The sequence below is a fragment of the Amia ocellicauda genome, chromosome 14, assembly GCF_036373705.1.
Source record: "Amia ocellicauda isolate fAmiCal2 chromosome 14, fAmiCal2.hap1, whole genome shotgun sequence".
Classification (NCBI taxonomy): Eukaryota; Metazoa; Chordata; class Actinopteri; order Amiiformes; family Amiidae; genus Amia; species Amia ocellicauda.
In genome coordinates, this window is record NC_089863.1 from 5,716,045 (window position 1) to 5,731,347 (window position 15,303).

Below are 15,303 nucleotides of genomic sequence, written 5' to 3' on the forward strand. Positions count from 1 at the left end.
AACATGATCCAGTGATTGTGCAGCTCTTGACTGCAGGTCTCTGCGCATACAGGGTGTTTAATGAGTCGCTGAATCGGCGCTGCTGTTTAAACCGAGACAGTCGATACCATCCCACACAGAGATCACCAGACCAGCCCACCTGCTCACTGATTGGGTTAGGAAGAACCGTCACTCAAAACTACTCGACCAATGGAGACCCATGATCCACGCCTCCCTGTAAATCCCACCCTCACAACAAAACAGCGACAAAACTCGTAAACGAAAGAAAAAAAATCGAAAGCAAAGAAACTGGCGACGAAAACAAAAAATGCAGCATCACAAGCAAAGACGAGGGCTGCAGGCCAGTCTTGATAAAGTTTTTTTTTTTTTTGATTTCAATACATTTATTTGTTTTCAATTCTATAAATGTTGCATTCGATTTTTTTATTTTTGATCTCAAAATCAATTTTTTGACTAGAGGCAGAGGAGGGTCGTGGTTTGGAGGAGGTGCGACGGCGAGGGCTGACTACCGGAGTACTGGCAGGACCAGCACTGAAGGGTGCTGCTATCTCTGAAGCTCCAAAGTCAGCCAGCTCCTCAACCAGCCGCTCCCTGAAGGCCAACTGTGTGAGATGCGCCAGCCCTTTCACCTTGGTCAGCTGCTGGTGCAGGATGAAGGAGTTGACGACAGCAGTGTCCACAAAGTGGTAAAAGAGGGTCTTGTACCACTTCATGGTCTTCTGCAGGACATGGCAGTAGCCGACCAGAGCATCGGACAGGTCGACGCCCCCAATTCCAGCAGTGTAGTCCTTCACGGCACAAGGGATGGGGACATCCTTCCGTATCCAAGCTCCATTCTCCTTCACTCGGCGATTGGCAAAGTCATATAGATATTAATTCATACATACAGTTAGGTCCATAACTGGGTAGATGAGTAGTGGAGTACACCGTGAGCACACTGGCCTGGTCTGGCTACCCAAGTAGGGGTACTGATGCAGAGGTTCCTAGGGGCAGCCATGGGGTAGGAGCAATGGCAGGTAGCGGTCCTCAGGCCACTGCAGGAGGAGCTGCTGACGTGGCACCAGTGGATCACAAAGACAGTGCAACACCTCCACTAGGGTTTCTACAGGGCCAGTGCCGATGAGATGTGGAAGACTTCTGCCGACTGGCAGATGCAAGACGCTGAATCGGCGCTGCTGTTGAAACCGAGACAGTCGATACCATCCCACACAGAGATCACCAGACCAGCCCACCTGCTCACTGATTGGGTTAGGAAGAACCGTCACTCAAAACTACTGGACCAATGGAGAGCCGAGATCCACGCCTCCCTGTAAATCCCACCCTCACGACAAAACAGCGCCAAAACTCGTAAACGAAAGAAAAAAATCAAAAGCAAAGAAACGGGCGACGAAAACAAAATTGCAGCATCGCAAGCAAAGACGGGGGCTGCAGGCCAGTTTTGATAAAGTTTTTTTTTTTTTTTTTGCTTTCGATACATTTATTTGTTTTCAATTCTATAAATGATGCATTCGATTTTTTTATTTTTGATCTCAAAATCAATTTTTTGACTAGAGGCAGAGGAGGGTCGTGGTTTGGAGGAGGTGCGACGGCGAGGGCTGACTACCGGAGTACTGGCAGGACCAGCACTGAAGGGTGCTGTTATCTCTGAAGCTCCAAAGTCAGCCAGCTCCTCAACCAGCCGCTCCCTGAAGGCCAACTGTGTGAGATGCGCCAGCCCTTTCACCTTGGTCAGGTGCTGGTGCAGGATGAAGGAGTTGACGACAGCAGTGTCCACAAAGTGGTAAAAGAGGGTCTTGTACCACTTCATGGTCTTCTGCAGGACATGGCAGTAGCCAAGCAGAGCATCGGACAGGTCGACGCCCCCAATTCCAGCAGTGTAGTCCTTCACGGCACAAGGGATGGGGACATCCTTCCGTATCCAAGCTCCATTCTCCTTCACTCGGCGATTGGCAAAGTCATATAGATATATATACATACATACAGTTAGGTCCATAACTGGGTAGATGAGCAGCGGAGGACACCGTGGGCACACTGGCCTGGTCTGGCTACCCAAGTAGGGGTACTGATGCGGAGGTTCCTAGGGGCAGCCATGGGGGAAGAGCATTGGCAGGTAGCGGTCCTCAGGCCACTGCAGGAGGAGCTGCTGACGTGGCACCAGTGCATCACAAAGACAGTGCAACACCACCACTAGGGTTTCTACAGGGCCAGTGCCGATGAGATGTGGAAGACTTCTGCCGACTGGCCAGGAATTGAGAGGAAGGGATTGTGACTGGGTAGCTGAGTTGGCGTGAAGCAGAGAGTGTGTGCCAATGCTATGCGGGAGCGAGCGCCTGTGTGATAGAGAGCAGAATAGAGTGAGATAGGGAGTTAAGTGTAATTGTTTGGGCGTGGGTCTCAGCCGATAGGGGCCTTTTAGATTGTGTTTTTTAAGGCCAATAAACCTTCCTGACGTTGCTTTATACTTGTTGTCTGCTAAAGGAAAAAGACCCCCGCTTGCTACAATACTTTTGTTTGTTAACTTTCGAACTTTGGATTCACTTGACAATAGTACGTCCACCTGCTTCCGCAGTCAGTGCACCAGTCACAATCATAGATTTTATAGATTTGCTTTAACCCTGGCCAGTAGGAATTCGACCTGCCCACATCAAACATCTGCGTCTCTCTGCCCCCGCCCCTCCCCCAAGGCATCGCAGGCTGGCAGGCAGCACAGACACAAGGCTGCGCGCACACAAGAGCAAACCCACAAGCAGTGACCACATAGATACAGAATACTTTGTAAAAAATAATCCCAACGCTGGACGGGCCCCTTCGCTGGCTGGGGCCCCGGGACTCGAGCCCTGGTAAGCCCTTGCAATAAGTAAGCCTGACTACACCTATACTTAAGAATTAAACCGGCTCATCGTTATTGAAAGCGAAGAAAATGTGAACAATCTTCTGTTTTTCACTTCTGACAGATTACATACAAATTTAAATACATTCGCTACATCATGAATGAACCAACTGGCAATATATTGTCTTTGAAATGAACTTTACACCATTCCGCGATACAGCGAATAAAAAGCCTATCATTGAACTTTTATAACGTATATTTTGAAAACAACCACAGTCATACATACAACCTGCTACTTGAGAAACATAAATATTCTACTTTTCAGTACATCTAAACATTTGAATAAGTCGTGAAGTGAACTTACTTTAAGCGCACTCTTCGGTCTGAAGTCATCTGAGGAGCCTTTTCTCAAAGTGGTCTGAAGGAAGAGCACTCGAGCGCTTTCAAATAATGAATCTGGGAACATCTGTGACAGTATCAAACACGTGTTTAATGATTTATTATCCATTATTCGAGTTGCATACTGCAACTTCGGAGTCCTATACGACAAGGTCAGTGTGGAACCGTGTATGCATGTCGTTATCCATCCAACACAAAACTATAATCGTGACTTTTGATCTTCAAAAAACATTGCTCGTGCCACTTTCCTTATTAATACGTTAATAAATAATCGAAGTCTTGTGGAGCTTACATCAGTTCATAATGACACAATCTGTTCCATATTTTGGATCTTTCTATCTCACGAGCAAAGTCACCGCTTCCCTGGTGGTCTAGTGGTTAGGATTCGGCGCTCTCACCGCCGCGGCCCGGGTTTTTCCAAATATTTTTTAGAACAGGTACAATGCTGATGGGTCTGTAGTTCGAAATGTGATCTTTAATCAGATGGGGGTGATCAAGCATTTCTTACAAATGGGATGAGTGTTATTTAAGATGCAAAGATTAGTAATGTGATGAATAATATTTTATACACATCTGCTGCGTGAAGAATGCTGACCAGCACCAGTCAAAGTGGTCTGAAGGAAGAGCACTCGAGCGCTTTCAAATAATGAATCGGGGAACATCTGTGACAGTATCAAACACGTGTTTAATGATTTATTATCCATTATTCGAGTTGCATACTGCAACTTCGGAGTCCTATACGACAAGGTCAGTGTGGAACCGTGTATGGATGTCGTTATCCATCCAACACAAAACTATAATCGTGACTTTTGATCTTTAAAAAACATTGCTCGTGCCACTTTCCTTATTAATACGTTAATAAATAATCGAAGTCTTGTGGAGTTTACATCAGTTCATAATGACACAATCTGTTCCATATTTTGGATCTTTCTATCTCACGAGCGAAGTCACCGCTTCCCTGGTGGTCTAGTGGTTAGGATTCGGCGCTCTCACCGCCGCGGCCCGGGTTCGATTCCCGGTCAGGGAACTCGCTTTTTCCCGCCCCTTCCATAAACGAATGGAAAATCAATAAATCAAAACGAGCACTAATCACGCTAAGTAGAGTGCATGTTATCAAATATGTATTACCTGACTTCCCGTTTCAATCCTTGTAATGAGGGTGGGAGGTGCTGTATTGTGAGAAGAAGGGCCATGTGCGCTGCTTGCAAAATGCAGGATGCTAAGGAAGAACATTACAAAGGATTGAGGGAGAGAGACGATACTGCATTTCATAATACATCTTGAGACAGGTGTGAATTCTCACACTGTCAGAGAGTTGGCGCTGTCTTGGAAATATTACAGTGGTGGGTCCAAGGAGACACTTTTGTAAGTCAATCTTATTTGCACGCTTGTATTATTTCCTGACGGCTGCTAATTTGTCTTTGAGTGACCATCTAGGGAGGCATGTAAGAAATGCTGGAAATAAACTCATTCATGAACGGAAAAGATGTTCAGTTAAACTTCCGCAGTTTATTGTTAACCTATTTCTTGCTTTAATTTACTAATGTGATCTTTATAAGTGACATGGGAATCGAGAATTAGTCAAAGGTATTGAAGAGGTTACTACTGTAATTTGTGAGTTGTTGATTACTGTAGAGGGAGGGCTGGAAGACTTAAGGGGATCTAAAATATACATTCTTCTTTTGTTTTGATTAGAGAAACATTGGTTTGAGCACCAGTTGAGCTTAAAACATTTGAATTTAGGAGGAGATTAAGGTTAACCATCAACGGCTTTAAGGAAATCCCTGGTTTTGTTGTCCGTGAGAGCTGTTTGTATGTGTTCAGTTAGCAGTAAAGTGGCTGATGCAAGACGATCTTTTGGTGCAAAAGACAAACTGATTTTCAGATTCTGATTCTGAGATTCTAAATAAAAAACTGGCCAGTAAGTATTTTTCCAAATATTTTTTAGAACAGGTACAATGCTGATGGGTCTGTAGTTCGAAATGTGTTCTTTAATCAGATGGGGGTGATCAAGCCTTTCTTACAAATGGGATGAGTGTTATTTAAGATGCAAAGATTAGTAATGTGATGAATAATATTTTATACACATCTGCTGCGTGAAGAATGCTGACCAGCACCAGTCTACTCAAACACTCCAATATCATCAACAAACTTAGGTTATGTTATGTTCATTATTATGCAGGAGGTAAACCATCTGGTATTTGAATGAGATGTAATCACTTCCAATAGATAAGACTGTAACCTGTCTATCTGAAGATGCAAAAAGGCTTCTCCAAACTCACATGTATATTTATCTATAATCTATATTTATGTTTTATGGAATAAACTTGTTACTTCTTCATCGCTGTATCCTGGGATTTACTAAAACCACTACAGATATAAAGAGCGATAATAATCTTGAATTCAATAAACATGATCCAGTGATTGTGCAGCTCTTGACTGCACGTCTCTGCGCATACAGGGTGTTTAATGAGTCGCTGAATCGGCGCTGCTGTTTAAACCGAGACAGTCGATACCATCCCACACAGAGATCACCAGACCAGCCCACCTGCTCACTGATTGGGTTAGGAAGAACCGTCACTCAAAACTACTCGACCAATGGAGAGCCATGATCCACGCCTCCCTGTAAATCCCACCCTCACGACAAAACAGCGCCAAAACTCGTAAACAAAAGAAAAAAAATCGAAAGCAAAGAAACTGGCGACGAAAACAAAAAATGCAGTATCACAAGCAAAGACGAGGGCTGCAGGCCAGTTTTGATAAAGTTTTTTTTTTTTTTGATTTCAATACATTTATTTGTTTTCAATTCTATAAATGTTGCATTCGATTTTTTTATTTTTGATCTCAAAATCAATTTTTTGACTAGAGGCAGAGGAGGGTCGTGGTTTGGAGGAGGTGCGACGGCGAGGGCTGACTACCGGAGTACTGGCAGGACCAGCACTGAAGGGTGCTGCTATCTCTGAAGCTCCAAAGTCAGCCAGCTCCTCAACCAGCCGCTCCCTGAAGGCCAACTGTGTGAGATGCGCCAGCCCTTTCACCATGGTCAGCTGCTGGTGCAGGATGAAGGAGTTGACGACAGCAGTGTCCACAAAGTGGTAAAAGAGGGTCTTGTACCACTTCATGGTCTTCTGCAGGACATGGCAGTAGCCGACCAGAGCATCGGACAGGTCGACGCCCCCAATTCCAGCAGTGTAGTCCTTCACGGCACAAGGGATGGGGACATCCTTCCGTATCCAAGCTCCATTCTCCTTCACTCGGCGATTGGCAAAGTCATATAGATATTAATTCATACATACAGTTAGGTCCATAACTGGGTAGATGAGTAGTGGAGGACACCGTGAGCACACTGGCCTGGTCTGGCTACCCAAGTAGGGGTACTGATGCGGAGGTTCCTAGGGGCAGCCATGGGGGAGGAGCAATGGCAGGTAGCGGTCCTCAGGCCACTGCAGGAGGAGCTGCTGACGTGGCACCAGTGGATCACAAAGACAGTGCAACACCTCCACTAGGGTTTCTACAGGGCCAGTGCCGATGAGATGTGGAAGACTTCTGCCGACTGGCAGATGCAAGACGCTGAATCGGCGCTGCTGTTGAAACCGAGACAGTCGATACCATCCCACACAGAGATCACCAGACCAGCCCACCTGCTCACTGATTGGGTTAGGAAGAACCGTCACTCAAAACTACTGGACCAATGGAGAGCCGAGATCCACGCCTCCCTGTAAATCCCACCCTCACGACAAAACAGCGCCAAAACTCGTAAACGAAAGAAAAAAATCAAAAGCAAAGAAACGGGCGACGAAAACAAAATTGCAGCATCGCAAGCAAAGACGGGGGCTGCAGGCCAGTTTTGATAAAGTTTTTTTTTTTTTTTTTGCTTTCGATACATTTATTTGTTTTCAATTCTATAAATGTTGCATTCGATTTTTTTATTTTTGATCTCAAAATCAATTTTTTCACTAGAGGCAGAGGAGGGTCGTGGTTTGGAGGAGGTGCGACGGCGAGGGCTGACTACCGGAGTACTGGCAGGACCAGCACTGAAGGGTGCTGCTATCTCTGAAGCTCCAAAGTCAGCCAGCTCCTCAACCAGCCGCTCCCTGAAGGCCAACTGTGTGAGATGCGCCAGCCCTTTCACCTTGGTCAGGTGCTGGTGCAGGATGAAGGAGTTGACGACAGCAGTGTCCACAAAGTGGTAAAAGAGGGTCTTGTACCACTTCATGGTCTTCTGCAGGACATGGCAGTAGCCGACCAGAGCATCGGACAGGTCGACGCCCCCAATTCCAGCAGTGTAGTCCTTCACGGCACAAGGGATGGGGACATCCTTCCGTATCCAAGCTCCATTCTCCTTCACTCGGCGATTGGCAAAGTCATATAGATATTAATTCATACATACAGTTAGGTCCATAACTGGGTAGATGAGTAGTGGAGGACACCGTGAGCACACTGGCCTGGTCTGGCTACCCAAGTAGGGGTACTGATGCGGAGGTTCCTAGGGGCAGCCATGGGGGAGGAGCAATGGCAGGTAGCGGTCCTCAGGCCACTGCAGGAGGAGCTGCTGACGTGGCACCAGTGGATCACAAAGACAGTGCAACACCTCCACTAGGGTTTCTACAGGGCCAGTGCCGATGAGATGTGGAAGACTTCTGCCGACTGGCAGATGCAAGACGCTGAATCGGCGCTGCTGTTGAAACCGAGACAGTCGATACCATCCCACACAGAGATCACCAGACCAGCCCACCTGCTCACTGATTGGGTTAGGAAGAACCGTCACTCAAAACTACTGGACCAATGGAGAGCCGAGATCCACGCCTCCCTGTAAATCCCACCCTCACGACAAAACAGCGCCAAAACTCGTAAACGAAAGAAAAAAATCAAAAGCAAAGAAACGGGCGACGAAAACAAAATTGCAGCATCGCAAGCAAAGACGGGGGCTGCAGGCCAGTTTTGATAAAGTTTTTTTTTTTTTTTTTGCTTTCGATACATTTATTTGTTTTCAATTCTATAAATGTTGCATTCGATTTTTTTATTTTTGATCTCAAAATCAATTTTTTGACTAGAGGCAGAGGAGGGTCGTGGTTTGGAGGAGGTGCGACGGCGAGGGCTGACTACCGGAGTACTGGCAGGACCAGCACTGAAGGGTGCTGCTATCTCTGAAGCTCCAAAGTCAGCCAGCTCCTCAACCAGCCGCTCCCTGAAGGCCAACTGTGTGAGATGCGCCAGCCCTTTCACCTTGGTCAGGTGCTGGTGCAGGATGAAGGAGTTGACGACAGCAGTGTCCACAAAGTGGTAAAAGAGGGTCTTCTACCACTTCATGGTCTTCTGCAGGACATGGCAGTAGCCAAGCAGAGCATCGGACAGGTCGACACCCCCAATTCCAGCAGTGTAGTCCTTCACGGCACAAGGGATGGGGACATCCTTTCGTATCCAAGCTCCATTCTCCTTCACTCGGCGATTGGCAAAGTCATATAGATATATATACATACATACAGTTAGGTCCATAACTGGGTAGATGAGCAGCGGAGGACACCGTGGGCACACTGGCCTGGTCTGGCTACCCAAGTAGGGGTACTGATGCGGAGGTTCCTAGGGGCAGCCATGGGGGAGGAGCAATGGCAGGTAGCGGTCCTCAGGCCACTGCAGGAGGAGCTGCTGACGTGGCACCAGTGGATCACAAAGACAGTGCAACACCTCCACTAGGGTTTCTACAGGGCCAGTGCCGATGAGATGTGGAAGACTTCTGCCGACTGGCCAGGAATTGAGAGGAAGGGATTGTGACTGGGTAGCTGAGTTGGCGTGAAGCAGAGAGTGTGTGCCAATGCTATGCGGGAGCGAGCGCCTGTGTGATAGAGAGCAGAATAGAGTGAGATAGGGAGTTAAGTGTAATTGTTTGGGCGTGGGTCTCAGCCGATAGGGGCCTTTTAGATTGTGTTTTTTAAGGCCAATAAACCTTCCTGACGTTGCTTTATACTTGTTGTCTGCTAAAGGAAAAAGACCCCCGCTTGCTACAATACTTTTGTTTGTTAACTTTCGAACTTTGGATTCACTTGACAATAGTACGTCCACCTGCTTCCGCAGTCAGTGCACCAGTCACAATCATAGATTTTATAGATTTGCTTTAACCCTGGCCAGTAGGAATTCGACCTGCCCACATCAAACATCTGCGTCTCTCTGCCCCCGCCCCTCCCCCAAGGCATCGCAGGCTGGCAGGCAGCACAGACACAAGGCTGCGCGCACACAAGAGCAAACCCACAAGCAGTGACCACATAGATACAGAATACTTTGTAAAAAATAATCCCAACGCTGGACGGGCCCCTTCGCTGGCTGGGGCCCCGGGACTCGAGCCCTGGTAAGCCCTTGCAATAAGTAAGCCTGACTACACCTATACTTAAGAATTAAACCGGCTCATCGTTATTGAAAGCGAAGAAAATGTGAACAATCTTCTGTTTTTCACTTCTGACAGATTACATACAAATTTAAATACATTCGCTACATCATGAATGAACCAACTGGCAATATATTGTCTTTGAAATGAACTTTACACCATTCCGCGATACAGCGAATAAAAAGCCTATCATTGAACTTTTATAACGTATATTTTGAAAACAACCACAGTCATACATACAACCTGCTACTTGAGAAACATAAATATTCTACTTTTCAGTACATCTAAACATTTGAATAAGTCGTGAAGTGAACTTACTTTAAGCGCACTCTTCGGTCTGAAGTCATCTGAGGAGCCTTTTCTCAAAGTGGTCTGAAGGAAGAGCACTCGAGCGCTTTCAAATAATGAATCTGGGAACATCTGTGACAGTATCAAACACGTGTTTAATGATTTATTATCCATTATTCGAGTTGCATACTGCAACTTCGGAGTCCTATACGACAAGGTCAGTGTGGAACCGTGTATGCATGTCGTTATCCATCCAACACAAAACTATAATCGTGACTTTTGATCTTTAAAAAACATTGCTCGTGCCACTTTCCTTATGAATACGTTAATACATAATCGAAGTCTTGTGGAGCTTACATCAGTTCATAATGACACAATCTGTTCCATATTTTGGATCTTTCTATCTCACGAGCGAAGTCACCGCTTCCCTGGTGGTCTAGTGGTTAGGATTCGGCGCTCTCACCGCCGCGGCCCGGGTTCGATTCCCGGTCAGGGAACTCGCTTTTTCCCGCCCCTTCCATAAACGAATGGAAAATCAATAAATCAAAACGAGCACTAATCACGCTAAGTAGAGTGCATGTTATCAAATATGTATTTCCTGACTTCCCGTTTCAATCCTTGTAATGAGGGTGGGAGGTGCTGTATTGTGAGAAGAAGGGCCATGTGCGCTGCTTGCAAAATGCAGGATGCGAAGGTAGCACATTACAAAGGATTGAGGGAGAGAGACGATACTGCATTTCATAATACATCTTGAGACAGGTGTGAATTCTCACACTGTCAGAGAGTTGGCGCTGTCTTGGAAATATTACAGTGGTGGGTCCAAGGAGACACTTTTGTAAGTCAATCTTATTTGCACGCTTGTATTATTTCCTGACGGCTGCTAATTTGTCTTTGAGTGACCATCTAGGGAGGCATGTAAGAAATGCTGGAAATAAACTCATTCATGAACGGAAAAGATGTTCAGTTAAACTTCCGCAGTTTATTGTTAACCTATTTCTTGCTTTAATTTACTAATGTGATCTTTATATGTGACATGGGAATCGAGAATTAGTCAAAGGTATTGAAGAGGTTACTACTGTAATTTGTGAGTTGTTGAATACTATAGAGGGAGGGCTGGAAGACTTAAGGGGATGTAAAATATACATTCTTTTTTTGTTTTGATTAGAGAAACATTGGTTTGAGCACCAGTTGAGCTTAAAACGTTTGAATTTAGGAGGAGATTAAGGTTAACCATCAACGGCTTTAAGGAAATCCCTGGTTTTGTTGTCCGTGAGAGCTGTTTGTATGTGTTCAGTTAGCAGTAAAGTGGCTGATGCAAGACGATCTTTTTGTGCAAAAGACAAACTGATTTTCAGATTCTGATTCTGAGATTCTAAATAAAAAACTGGCCAGTAAGTATTTTTCCAAATATTTTTTAGAACAGGTACAATGCTGATGGGTCTGTAGTTCGAAATGTGTTCTTTAATCAGATGGGGGTGATCAAGCCTTTCTTACAAATGGGATGAGTGTTATTTAAGATGCAAAGATTAGTAATGTGATGAATAATATTTTATACACATCTGCTGCGTGAAGAATGCTGACCAGCACCAGTCTACTCAAACACTCCAATATCAGCAACAAACTTAGGTTATGTTATGTTCATTATTATGCAGGAGGTAAACCATCTGGTATTTGAATGAGATGTAATCACTTCCAATAGATAAGACTGTAACCTGTCTATCTGAAGATGCAAAAAGGCTTCTCCAAACTCACATGTATATTTATCTATAATCTATATTTATCTTTTATGGAATAAACTTGTTACTTCTTCATCGCTGTATCCTGGGATTTACTAAAACCACTACAGATATAAAGAGCGATAATAATCTTGAATTCAATAAACATGATCCAGTGATTGTGCAGCTCTTGACTGCACGTCTCTGCGCATACAGGGTGTTTAATGAGTCGCTGAATCGGCGCTGCTGTTTAAACCGAGACAGTCGATACCATCCCACACAGAGATCACCAGACCAGCCCACCTGCTCACTGATTGGGTTAGGAAGAACCGTCACTCAAAACTACTCGACCAATGGAGAGCCATGATCCACGCCTCCCTGTAAATCCCACCCTCACGACAAAACAGCGCCAAAACTCGTAAACGAAAGAAAAAAAATCGAAAGCAAAGAAACTGGCGACGAAAACAAAAAATGCAGCATCACAAGCAAAGACGAGGGCTGCAGGCCAGTCTTGATTAAGTTTTTTTTTTTTTTGATTTCAATACATTTATTTTTTTTCAATTCTATAAATGTTGCATTCGATTTTTTTATTTTTGATCTCAAAATCAATTTTTTGACTAGAGGCAGAGGAGGGTCGTGGTTTGGAGGAGGTGCGACGGCGAGGGCTGACTACCGGAGTACTGGCAGGACCAGCACTGAAGGGTGCTGCTATCTCTGAAGCTCCAAAGTCAGCCAGCTCCTCAACCAGCCGCTCCCTGAAGGCCAACTGTGTGAGATGCGCCAGCCCTTTCACCTTGGTCAGGTGCTGGTGCAGGATGAAGGAGTTGACGACAGCAGTGTCCACAAAGTGGTAAAAGAGGGTCTTGTACCACTTCATGGTCTTCTGCAGGACATGGCAGTAGCCGACCAGAGCATCGGACAGGTCGACGCCCCCAATTCCAGCAGTGTAGTCCTTCACGGCACAAGGGATGGGGACATCCTTCCGTATCCAAGCTCCATTCTCCTTCACTCGGCGATTGGCAAAGTCATATAGATATTAATTCATACATACAGTTAGGTCCATAACTGGGTAGATGAGTAGTGGAGGACACCGTGAGCACACTGGCCTGGTCTGGCTACCCAAGTAGGGGTACTGATGCGGAGGTTCCTAGGGGCAGCCATGGGGGAGGAGCAATGGCAGGTAGCGGTCCTCAGGCCACTGCAGGAGGAGCTGCTGACGTGGCACCAGTGCATCACAAAGACAGTGCAACACCACCACTAGGGTTTCTACAGGGCCAGTGCCGATGAGATGTGGAAGACTTCTGCCGACTGGCCAGGAATTGAGAGGAAGGGATTGTGACTGGGTAGCTGAGTTGGCGTGAAGCAGAGAGTGTGTGCCAATGCTATGCGGGAGCGAGCGCCTGTGTGATAGAGAGCAGAATAGAGTGAGATAGGGAGTTAAGTGTAATTGTTTGGGCGTGGGTCTCAGCCGATAGGGGCCTTTTAGATTGTGTTTTTTAAGGCCAATAAACCTTCCTGACGTTGCTTTATACTTGTTGTCTGCTAAAGGAAAAAGACCCCCGCTTGCTACAATACTTTTGTTTGTTAACTTTCGAACTTTGGATTCACTTGACAATAGTACGTCCACCTGCTTCCGCAGTCAGTGCACCAGTCACAATCATAGATTTTATAGATTTGCTTTAACCCTGGCCAGTAGGAATTCGACCTGCCCACATCAAACATCTGCGTCTCTCTGCCCCCGCCCCTCCCCCAAGGCATCGCAGGCTGGCAGGCAGCACAGACACAAGGCTGCGCGCACACAAGAGCAAACCCACAAGCAGTGACCACATAGATACAGAATACTTTGTAAAAAATAATCCCAACGCTGGACGGGCCCCTTCGCTGGCTGGGGCCCCGGGACTCGAGCCCTGGTAAGCCCTTGCAATAAGTAAGCCTGACTACACCTATACTTAAGAATTAAACCGGCTCATCGTTATTGAAAGCGAAGAAAATGTGAACAATCTTCTGTTTTTCACTTCTGACAGATTACATACAAATTTAAATACATTCGCTACATCATGAATGAACCAACTGGCAATATATTGTCTTTGAAATGAACTTTACACCATTCCGCGATACAGCGAATAAAAAGCCTATCATTGAACTTTTATAACGTATATTTTGAAAACAACCACAGTCATACATACAACCTGCTACTTGAGAAACATAAATATTCTACTTTTCAGTACATCTAAACATTTGAATAAGTCGTGAAGTGAACTTACTTTAAGCGCACTCTTCGGTCTGAAGTCATCTGAGGAGCCTTTTCTCAAAGTGGTCTGAAGGAAGAGCACTCGAGCGCTTTCAAATAATGAATCTGGGAACATCTGTGACAGTATCAAACACGTGTTTAATGATTTATTATCCATTATTCGAGTTGCATACTGCAACTTCGGAGTCCTATACGACAAGGTCAGTGTGGAACCGTGTATGCATGTCGTTATCCATCCAACACAAAACTATAATCGTGACTTTTGATCTTTAAAAAACATTGCTCGTGCCACTTTCCTTATGAATACGTTAATACATAATCGAAGTCTTGTGGAGCTTACATCAGTTCATAATGACACAATCTGTTCCATATTTTGGATCTTTCTATCTCACGAGCGAAGTCACCGCTTCCCTGGTGGTCTAGTGGTTAGGATTCGGCGCTCTCACCGCCGCGGCCCGGGTTCGATTCCCGGTCAGGGAACTCGCTTTTTCCCGCCCCTTCCATAGACGAATGGAAAATCAATAAATCAAAACGAGCACTAATCACGCTAAGTAGAGTGCATGTTATCAAATATGTATTTCCTGACTTCCCGTTTCAATCCTTGTAATGAGGGTGGGAGGTGCTGTATTGTGAGAAGAAGGGCCATGTGCGCTGCTTGCAAAATGCAGGATGCGAAGGTAGCACATTACAAAGGATTGAGGGAGAGAGACGATACTGCATTTCATAATACATCTTGAGACAGGTGTGAATTCTCACACTGTCAGAGAGTTGGCGCTGTCTTGGAAATATTACAGTGGTGGGTCCAAGGAGACACTTTTGTAAGTCAATCTTATTTGCACGCTTGTATTATTTCTTGACGGCTGCTATTTTGTCTTTGAGTGACCATCTAGGGAGGCATGTAAGAAATGCTGGAAATAAACTCATTCATGAACGGAAAAGATGTTCAGTTAAACTTCCGCAGTTTATTGTTAACCTATTTCTTGCTTTAATTTACTAATGTGATCTTTATATGTGACATGGGAATCGAGAATTAGTCAAAGGTATTGAAGAGGTTACTACTGTAATTTGTGAGTTGTTGAATACTATAGAGGGAGGGCTGGAAGACTTAAGGGGATGTAAAATATACATTCTTTTTTTGTTTTGATTAGAGAAACATTGGTTTGAGCACCAGTTGAGCTTAAAACGTTTGAATTTAGGAGGAGATTAAGGTTAACCATCAACGGCTTTAAGGAAATCCCTGGTTTTGTTGTCCGTGAGAGCTGTTTGTATGTGTTCAGTTAGCAGTAAAGTGGCTGATGCAAGACAATATTTTTGTGCAAAAGACAAACTGATTTTCAGATTCTGATTCTGAGATTCTAAATAAAAAACTGGCCAGTAAGTATTTTTCCAAATATTTTTTAGAACAGGTACAATGCTGATGGGTCTGTAGTTCGAAATGTGT

At 45.1% G+C, this 15,303-nt stretch overlaps 3 non-coding genes across 3 annotated transcripts; all 3 read left to right on the forward strand.

Annotated features, from left to right (window-relative positions):
- Window positions 1–4,184: 4,184 nt before the first annotated feature.
- trnae-cuc (transfer RNA glutamic acid (anticodon CUC)) lies at window positions 4,185–4,256 on the forward strand. Its single transcript has one exon. It is a non-coding gene; the product is annotated as a tRNA-Glu (tRNA).
- Window positions 4,257–10,321: 6,065 nt separating this feature from the next.
- Window positions 10,322–10,393, forward strand: trnae-cuc (transfer RNA glutamic acid (anticodon CUC)). Its single transcript has one exon. It is a non-coding gene; the product is annotated as a tRNA-Glu (tRNA).
- A 3,877-nt stretch (window positions 10,394–14,270) lies between these two features.
- Window positions 14,271–14,342, forward strand: trnae-cuc (transfer RNA glutamic acid (anticodon CUC)). Its single transcript has one exon. It is a non-coding gene; the product is annotated as a tRNA-Glu (tRNA).
- Window positions 14,343–15,303: the final 961 nt, after the last annotated feature.